This window comes from Chiloscyllium punctatum, chromosome 36, assembly GCF_047496795.1.
Source record: "Chiloscyllium punctatum isolate Juve2018m chromosome 36, sChiPun1.3, whole genome shotgun sequence".
Classification (NCBI taxonomy): domain Eukaryota; kingdom Metazoa; phylum Chordata; class Chondrichthyes; order Orectolobiformes; family Hemiscylliidae; genus Chiloscyllium; species Chiloscyllium punctatum.
The window spans coordinates 27,955,334-27,964,958 of NC_092774.1; the positions used below are offsets into that span (position 1 = coordinate 27,955,334).

Here is a 9,625-nt window from a genome sequence, read left to right on the forward strand (position 1 = left end):
CTGAACATGATGCAAATGTTACAATGGGGAAGAAGTTTTGGCAAAATATTGTCAGTTAGCAGGTGGAAAAATGTTCAGGACGTAAAACACAAATCCCAGTCTCCAGCTTTGTGAATCTTTAGAAACTCTTTGGGAAGTGGAATTAGAGGAGAATGAAGGATGAACTGTCCGACTGAGCAGCGACAGTCCAGACACCGTTCCCTTGTTTAAGAGGCTGATTGACTCTGATATTCTCGGGACATTAACTGACCTGAGACATTGAAAGAATTCTCTGCACATCGGGAATTCAAACCCATTCTCGCCTCGGGACCAATGAGAAAATTCGGGAAGAGGCAAAACACTGAAAGGCTCGGAGGGCGATGGTCCCGGTGTAGGAGAGCTCGTTCCTCGTGACATGGATATGCCTGCAGATGGTGGGATCAGGCTGTCCCCATGTCTCCATAATGAATGTCCAAGGCTTTATTATGGAAAAGTAAAACTGATAGAAGACATTGGCAATTTTGGGCGGGCGGGTTGAATAATGAATTGAATAGTAGGTTCCTCAAAGACACTGTGGAAGGGGGGGTGGGAGTGTCTCTGTGGCGCAATTGGTCAGCGCGTTCGGCTGTTAACCGAAAGGTTGGTGGTTCGAGACCACCCAGGGGCGGAGTGTTTCTTGTTCTCGCTCCTACCGCTTTCTTGGCTGCGAATGTGCACGTTTTTAATGGTTTCAGGAAAATGTTTCCCAAACGGAAATCTTTTCCACTGAGGCAGTACAAAGGGGATCCTGAATTGATTGAATTTCTAACGTAAAGGACTGCGGATGCTGAGAATCCGAGACAGAAAGCTAAAATGCTGGAAAAACTCAGCAGGTTTGGCTGTACCTGCATGAGGAAAAAAACGAGTTCTGAATTGGTGTCTCTGATTCTCTTTCCAAAGATGCTGCCTGACCTGCTGAGTTGCTCCTGCAATTTCTGTTTTTGTTTTATACTAAACGTCCATTTCATCTTTCGGGATGAAACACACAGACTCGCCATTTGCAGATATTTAACCCTTTCGAATCACTGTGAAGTGATTGGATTCAAACAATCTCAGCAATGATTTACTCTTTCGCAGCTCCACAGGCAGACAGACCTGGGAAATGAAGCTGTCAGTGTGATTCTGTATTGATGGGCCGAGTGGTGAATGCGATGGACATGAAATCCATTTCGGTTTCCCCACGCAGGTGTGAACCCTGCCGACTACAGTTGAGAAACGACGTCAAAAGAAAAGGGAGATTGCTCCACGGTTTTTTAAAAATGCAAATCAGTGAGGGGTTGAAATATTTCAATCACATTGGGACTGGTCGGGAATCTGTAGCCCACTGCCTGTCAGGGTGGAACAAGCAGATAACCACAGAGCTGCTTTTGAGGCGATGAGCCAAGAGTTTGGAAATGAGACTGGAACAGTGAGGGGCGTGAAGTCATGATCGAAGTTATGCAGGCACCTGAGGACAAAGGTGTTTTATTTGCCAGTGAAAGATACTGCTTCACAAAGTTGGGACTATGGAAGGGAAGCAGTGACGGTGATTATCTTTGGCTGTTCTTCTTGTGAATGTTCCCATTGCTGCGCATGTTCGTGATAACGTGAGAACTCTGCAGCATGGCGGCGTCAGATACGCACAGGCCTGGGGCGCAATGGATGATGCATCTGACTCCACCTGCCTATTTGAAATGCAGCTCACAGCTTCTTCACACACCCCAAATGATCTTTCTCATTGTCCTGAAGCCGGCATACGGTTTGAATTACTGGTCTGCAGGAACGAGACTCTTTTCACTGTCTCGCGTCAGTAAATGTCCCTGAGAACATCAGAGTCAAGTCACAGCGCTGTCGGAGGAGGGGAAGCTGAAATAGCCCTGCACGTTGCTCACGGGCACATTTCACTTTCCCCAACTCACCGCCCCAACCACTGCGGCTCTTGGGAGTGGAAAGGGAACAAACACCAAAACCCAGTCTCAGCTTTGTAAATCTTCAGGAAATAAGAAAACTGTTCATCCCTTCGGGTCTTCCATCCTGGGCTGACAGCGTTGATTTTAAATGGCTGTCCAGTCAGTGCCGATTCGTTTTGGCTAAAAAAAATCTTACTTATCTCATCCCAGCATTTCTTGCCACAGAAAACTGTGAGGCACAGTTCATGTATATATTTCCTTGTATGGTATTTTGTAAATAACATTCGTTTGCTGGTTGTTTGTATAGGATATTTCAGGTTCATTAGCCACTGTTTAAGTGTATTGGTCGGTTTGTGAGCTACCATGATGCTGAGAGGGTTGAGTTGTCCGGACATCATTTCCCAGATGTCTTTAATGTAAAGTAATGTGGCTAGGGTTTCTGTAGATGTTGAGTCTATTTGTGTCAGTTTGTTGATGTGAAATCGGCACACTGGGTTTATTGGGTAGGCAAAAGTGAGGACTGCAGAGGCAGGAAACCAGAGTTTAGATCAGAGTGGTGAGGGAAAAGCACAGCAGGTCAGACAGCTTCCGAGGAGCAGGAAAATCGACGTTTCGGGCAAAAGCCCTTATCAGGAATAGAGGCAGCATGCTTCCAGGTGTGGCGAGATAAATTGGTGTGTGCTGGGCCGAAGGTAGCAAAGAGTACATCAGGTGAATGGGGGTGGGGATGGAGCGGATAGGTGGGAAGGTAACAGGTCAGAGAGGAGGGTGGAGCGGATAGGTGGGAAGGGAGATTGGCATGTCGGACTGGTCCTGAGGACAGCGCTCAGCTGGAGGTTTGGAACTGAGGTAAGGTGGGGGAGGGGAAATGAGGAAATTGGTGCAGTCCACATTGATGTCCTGGGGTTGAATGTATCCGAGGCAGAAGTTGGGGCATTCTTCCTCCAGGCATCGGGTGGAGAGGGAGCGGCGATGGAGGATGCCCAGGTCCTGCATGTCCCTGGCAGAGTGGGAGGGGAGGTTGAAATGTTGGGCCACAGGGCAATGGGGTTGATTGTTGCGGGTGTCCTGGAGATGTTCCGTCAAGCGCTGTGACTTGACTCTGCGAGGAGGCTCCAGTCTCCCCAATGTAGAGGAGACCGCATCGGGAGCAATGGATACAAGGAATGACATTTATGTTAGCCTTCTAACTTCCATGACCAGGGTTCGATTTACGGGCAGGAAAGCAATTTTCACTAGAGCTGTCACCCTCCCGCCGTATCGCCCTGGTGGTCTAGTGGTTCAGTTTCAGCGTTTTCATCGCTGTGGGCCGGGTTCAATTCCCGGTCGGGAGAGCAACTTTTTAGTGTGCTTTTTGGCTACCCATTCTCCTTAAATGCGCTGTACAGTTACTTATTGGTCTTCGTCGTTACTGGCAGCTGCAATGTGTAGTGGCTCGTTGAAATAGTCTCCGCGTTCAGATTTGTTTGTATGTGTAAGGATGATTACTTCTGTAGCTAAGTACTTGGTTCGCGTGTGTTGCTTTCCTGCTGAGGTTGTTTTGAATTTCCCATTGACTGTTTGCTCCACTGTGACATCCAGAAATGGCACTTTGTTGTTGTTCTCCTCTTTTGTGAATTTTATGCCAGTAAGGAGATTGTTGATGGTGTTGTAGGTTTCCTCTAATTTGTTTCATTTTTTGATGACAGAAGTGTTTCATGGGTATTTCGTTGATTTGTTTGTAGGGCTTGTTACTGAATATGAAGTGGATGGTAACCACGAGGTTGACAGTGTTATCTTTGCTGATGAAGTTGGTGCTGTGTTTGTGTCTTTGGTTCTTCGAGGAGTGTCTTCTGTTTTCTTTGGCCATGTTGATGTTAATGGATGTGAACAGGGCTGTTACGTCAAAGGACAACATTATTCCAACCTCTTCTATCTTAGTGTCTTTGGTGTTCAGGAATTCTTAGATGGAGTAAATGGAGTGGCATGAATCTTCGACTTGGTGTTTTAGTCCTCAGTGGAGGCCTTTGACTAGTCTGTATATTGGTGTTCCAATTGGTGAGACTATGGCCTGAGGGGGGGCTCCTCGTTTGAAAAGGAGGAGAACAACAATAAACTGCCATTCTTAGATGTCACAGTAGAGCGAACAGTCAATGGGGAACTTCAAACTAGCATCTACAGAAAAACAACACACACAAACCAAATACTTAACCACAGAAGCAATCATCCCAACACCCACAAACGAAGCTGCATCAGGACATTATTTCAACGAGCCACTACACACTGCAGCACAGAGTAACATACGAAGATCACAAGAGCAATACGTATATAGTGTATTTAAGGAGAACGCGTCCCCAATAAGCCCATTCCGCCGATTTCTCAGTGATGCTTCCAAGCTCACTCTCAAAAATTTGGTTTTTCCCTCCATTCTTTCCTGTTTGTTTTTTGTGGGTTTTGAAAACTTTCCCAATCCTCTGACTGAGTATTGAAGTTGGGAAGTTATGTTGGGACTATACAGGACATTCTTTAGACCACTTTTGGAATATTGTGTGCAATTCAGGTCTCCCTCCTATCAGAACGATGTTGTGAAAGTTGAAAGGGTTCTGAAGCACCAATGGGCCCAAAGAGGGGAAGAGGCTCTTCTGCTCCCCTGAGTGTGGGACGGCCTTCAGTGATTCCCCTGCCCTGCTGACGCACCAGTTGGTCCACACCGGGGAAGGCTGTTCCCCGGCCCCAAGTGCGAGATGGCCTTCAGCAGTTCTTCCCATCTGTTGAGACACCAGTGGGTCCACACTGAGAGGCCGTTCTTCTGCCCCAACTGCAGGAGGAGCATTGCTCTTTCCTCTGACGTACTGGCCCATTGGTGTGTCCGCATGGGGGAGAGGTCGTTCAGTTGCCCTATGTGCAGGAAGGCCTTCAGCAATTCCTCTGCCCTGCTGAGGCACCAGTTCATCCACACCGGGGAGAAGCCGTTCTCCTGCCCTGAATGTGGGAAGGTATTTACCCGCTCCTCCACACTGCTGAATCACCAGCTGGACCACAGTGGGGGGGGGTTGGGGGGGTTCAGTGGTGGAGGGGGGGAGGCCATTCTGCTGCCCTAATTGTGGGAATGCCTTCAGCAATTCCTCCGCCCGACTGAAACACCAGTGTGCCCATACCAGGGAGATGCCCTCCAGCTGGCCCGAGTGTGGGAAGAGGTTCATGTTTTCCTACAACTTGCGGAAGCACCAGCGTGGGCACCAGTGCTCCCAGCAATCAGATCCTACCAGTGATGATACCTTCAGTCACCTCCCAGGACTGAACCTCCTGCCAGTTCTGACAGTGGGTGCAGTGGGAGAGTAGGTGGGCTGTTTTTGCTTTCTGCTGGACTGCAATTGCCTCGCTTACACCCCACAACCACAACTCCATGGTGGCTCAGGGTGAGCACTGCTGCCTCATGGCACCAGGAACCCAGGAATAATTCCACCCTTGGGACTCTGTGTGCAATTTATGGAGGGTAGGAAAATGCATCTGAGTGGGTTAGTCTTCGGAAGATCAGTGCAGATGTGTTCGGCTGAAGGACCTGTTTCCACATTGTGGGAGTTCTATGATTCTATGAGCTTTGCCTTCAGTAGACACTGCTGCTCATTGAGCCCGGGACTGCACATTGCCAATGAAATGATCCAGAGAAACCAAAGACCGCAAGACCATCGGAGCAGAAGTTAGTCCATTTGGCCTAATCTGCCATTCGTTAGGAACAAAAGTATTGGATGAGATTAGCTACAGTGCGGAAACAGGCCATTCGTCCCAACAAGTCCACACCAACCCCCCGGAGAGTAACCCATCCAGACCCATTTCCCTCTGACTAATATACCTAACTCTATGGGCAATTAAGCATGGCCCATCCACATGACCTGCACATCTTTGGTTTACGTAAGAAAACAGGACCACCCAGAGAAAACTCACTCAGACATTGGGAGAAAGTGCAAATTCCTCACAGACAGCCACCCAAGGCTGGAATCAAACCTGGGTCCCCGGCGCTGTGAGGCTGCAGTGGTAATCACTGAGCCACTACATATTGCAACCTGAAGTTGGCAAGCAGGAGGTTGGGAGAATACAGCAAGCCAGGCAACACCAGGATGTGGAGTAGTCAGCGTTTGGGTATTAACCCTTCTTCATGACTGAAACGTTGACTTCTCCATGAGAAACGATTTACAGGAATGTTGCTGGCGTTGGAGGGTTTGAGCTACAGGGAGAGGCTGAATGGCGTGGGGCTGTTTTCACTGGAGCATCGGAGGCAGAGAAGGGACCTAATAGCGGTTATAAAATCATGAGGGGCATGGACAGTGTAATAGACAATGTCCTTTCCTTGATGTGGGGGAGTCCAGAACTAGAGGGCATAAGTTTAGGGTAAGAGGTGAAATATATTAAAGGGACAACTTCTTCAATCAGAGTGTGGTACATATATGAAATGAGCTGCCAGAGTATATCGGTTAGGTGCTGTCAAATGGGAGTAGATTAATCTGTCAAATGGGAGTAGATTAATATAGGATATCAGATCAGCATGGACAAGTTGGACCGAAGGGTCTGTTTCCATGCTGTACGTGTCTCTGACTACTGGTCCTGATGTAAGTTTAAAATAGAGTCCAAGTAACTTTGAATAGTTCAATCTTGTTGAGCTCACCTCCTGAAAAGTTTCAGATGAATCCCTCTGAGAGATACTGTTTAAACATGCTGAGTTGGACAAAGTATCCCATCAAGTTCAACACAAACCCAGAGTTGAAGAAGTCAGAAGTCAGAACACCAAGGGGACCAAAACTGATCACAATATTCCAGGTGCAGCCTCATCAACGTCTTGTATAACTACAACAGAACTTGCCAACATCTATACTCAATTCCCTAATTGATGAAGGGCAGTGTGCTAAAACCTTTCTTCACTGCCTTGTGTACCGATGTAATCAGAGATATAGGACCTACTTTAAACTGATCCACGATCAGGGAGCACAGAAGTAGAGTCGTGCTGCGTGAGTGTGCTGGGTAGATAACCCAGAGGTCGATGGGTACATACCATGTCATGCTATTGCTCAATGTCTCTGTAAGCTACTTTCATATACAAAGGTTCTTTGTTCTGTATCTTGCCTTTGCATCTGCTTCCCAAAGCTTCTTCAGTGGAGGCGTGGCCGCTGGAGCCCAGGAGTTCAACAACCCCCCGGAGCTGGAGGAAGGTCCAAGCTCCAAGATGCGGGTGGTAAGTTTGGAAGCTGGATTTGCTCAAGGCTTGTATTTTTGACTCATTTAAATGGTACCTACAGTATGGGGCTATGGTTTACATTAAAACCGGAGGATCATATCAGAGTGTTTATATTTAGCAGTGGTGGTTGGTAAAATGCACTCTCTGGAGGAGCACTTTCTATGATGCTGCATTTCTTGCCCTATGCCCTTCCCCCATTTCTGATCTCCCATCTTGATTTTATATTTTTTGGTCAAATTTAATTTCATATTAATCAGACTTGGTATTTATTCACTGTGTTCTATTAATTTGTTTGTTCGAATATTGTAAGTCAAAATTAATGCTGTAATTTAATTTCTGATGTCAGAGTTTGACATTGAATATGCAGGTGTGAATACCAGTAAGTTGTGAAAATAAATCAAGAACTTGTGTTTTTTAACAAAAAGAGCAGTTGACTGATATTCATGGCATCGTCTCATTTGGGTGTGATGATTCATATCTGACCAACAAACCGTTTCATGCAGTCATCCAATTGAATAAAAAAATTCTTTAATTTAATTAAAGAAAATAACTCTGGCAGGCTAAGATTTATGCAATCTATTTATAAGATTATATCCATTGCTTGCAATATGGTCTCGTCCACATTGCGGAAACTGGACGCCAACTAGCGGAACATTTCAGGGAACAACTCTGGGACTCTAAATCTAAACGACACACCGCCCTGTGGCGGAACACTTTAACTCCCCCTCCCATTCCACCAAGGACATGCAAGTCCTGGGCCTCCTCCACTGCCAAATTCTTGCTACCCGACACTTGTAGGAAAACACCTCAACTTCTGCTTTAGGACCCTCCAACCACATGGTATCAATGCAGATTTCATCAGTTTCCTTATTTCCTCTCCCCCAACTTATCCCAGATCCAACCTTCCAATTCGACACCAACCTCTTGACCTGTCATAACTGTCCATCTTGCTTCTCACCTATTTGCTCCTTCATCAGCTCTGACCTATCACCATCAATTCCTACCTCCATCTACCTATTGCACTCCCAGTTGCCTTCCCTCCAGCCCCACTTCCTTCCCATTTATCTCTCAGCCCCCTTGAGCCACCCTTTATTCCTGATGAATGGCTCCTGCTCTAAACCAAGACTGTGATGAAGCAACATCCTCAACAAATAGGAAATAGCTCCCAAGTCAGATTTCATTCCCTCTTCTGTTTCCCAGTTCTTTCAGAAATAAGGAATGTCTTTTTCTTCCACTAGAAAGTGGTCTTCCTCTTTGCGCTGTCTGAAGTGTTATCCCTCACCACTCCTTCAGACACCTTTTAAGAATCCTTTCAACCTGTTTTTCTAACAATTGTAGAGGTGACCAAAAGCAAACATTTCACTCCTTCTCAATGCCCCATTTCTCCTCCTATGAGCCATTTTGTCATGTTGTCTGTGTTACAAGCAGCTGAGTGCACTTGGTTTCTGAATTGAAATTTGGCCATTGAAGTGGACAGGATTAATATTTATCGATGGCTAGCTGTGTTTGCACTAACTGTAATTATCCACCAATACGATGTCTTTTGTTCCACCAAAACTGGAAACAATGATCTGTGTTTATATTGCAGTCGGATGTAGAAAATCATCCCAGCGATCTTCACGTTATTATAGTTTACTGAGGCCATGACAGCATTGCGTGGCAGTTTGATGTGACTAAAACCTGGATGGCAATCTCTAGATTATGTTGTAAAAATATCGGTACAATGTTATTCACACCCCATGGTCACCAACTGAACGAAGCTGCTGTGCGTTTAAATCCCGTGATGAACCCCAGTCTGTGTTTTACTTCTCACATTGTGGGGAGCTGAGCATTTACCCAAACAATGGGCACACCACCTCCCTGACACAGTGTTCACAAATCAAACTGACAGCAAAAATTCACGTGTGATCGAAAGTTTCCGCAAAGAAAATTTGACACAACCGATATACGGAGTGAACTGACTCCTTTCTTCATTTGAAATATAAGACATTGATCGTAGTGAGCCTGACGTGATTTAAACACGCAACCTTCTGATCTGGAGTTAGACGCGCTACCGTTGCGCCACAAGCTCACAGAGAGCTGATGACTTCTATTCATGCTTAAGGGAAGTGATCGCACTACAATGATTTTATGTCCATGTCTGTTCTGTTTCTCCCCCCTCTCTTTTTGTCTCTCGAAACAATTTTCAACTCTCTCTCAATAAAAATCTGACAGAATTGCGGATGTTGTATATCAGAAACAAAAAAAACAGGAGTTGTCGGTGACCCTTCCACAGAACTGATGGTGATTGGGAAAATGTCAGTTTATATTTAGGAGATATTGTGGTAGGAAGGCGGAGATCAGGACGGAGACCAAAGAGAAGGAAGAACTGTTGGACAGAAAAAGGAGTTGATAACGGTCTGCGTGGGAGGGTTAATGGAGACTGTTCGTGGCTAAGTATTGTCGAATGACAGACTATGTGATAACAAGGCTTGGTGTGTGTGGAAGGGGCGAGGATACTATAGAGTTC

At 46.2% G+C, this 9,625-nt stretch overlaps 2 non-coding genes across 2 annotated transcripts; one reads left to right on the forward strand and one right to left on the reverse strand.

The window, feature by feature from the left end:
• Window positions 1–572: 572 nt before the first annotated feature.
• Window positions 573–646, forward strand: trnan-guu (transfer RNA asparagine (anticodon GUU)). The gene has a single exon. It is a non-coding gene; the product is annotated as a tRNA-Asn (tRNA).
• An 8,469-nt stretch (window positions 647–9,115) lies between these two features.
• Window positions 9,116–9,187, reverse strand: trnaw-cca (transfer RNA tryptophan (anticodon CCA)). Its single transcript has one exon. It is a non-coding gene; the product is annotated as a tRNA-Trp (tRNA).
• Between the last annotated feature and the right edge of the window lie 438 nt (window positions 9,188–9,625).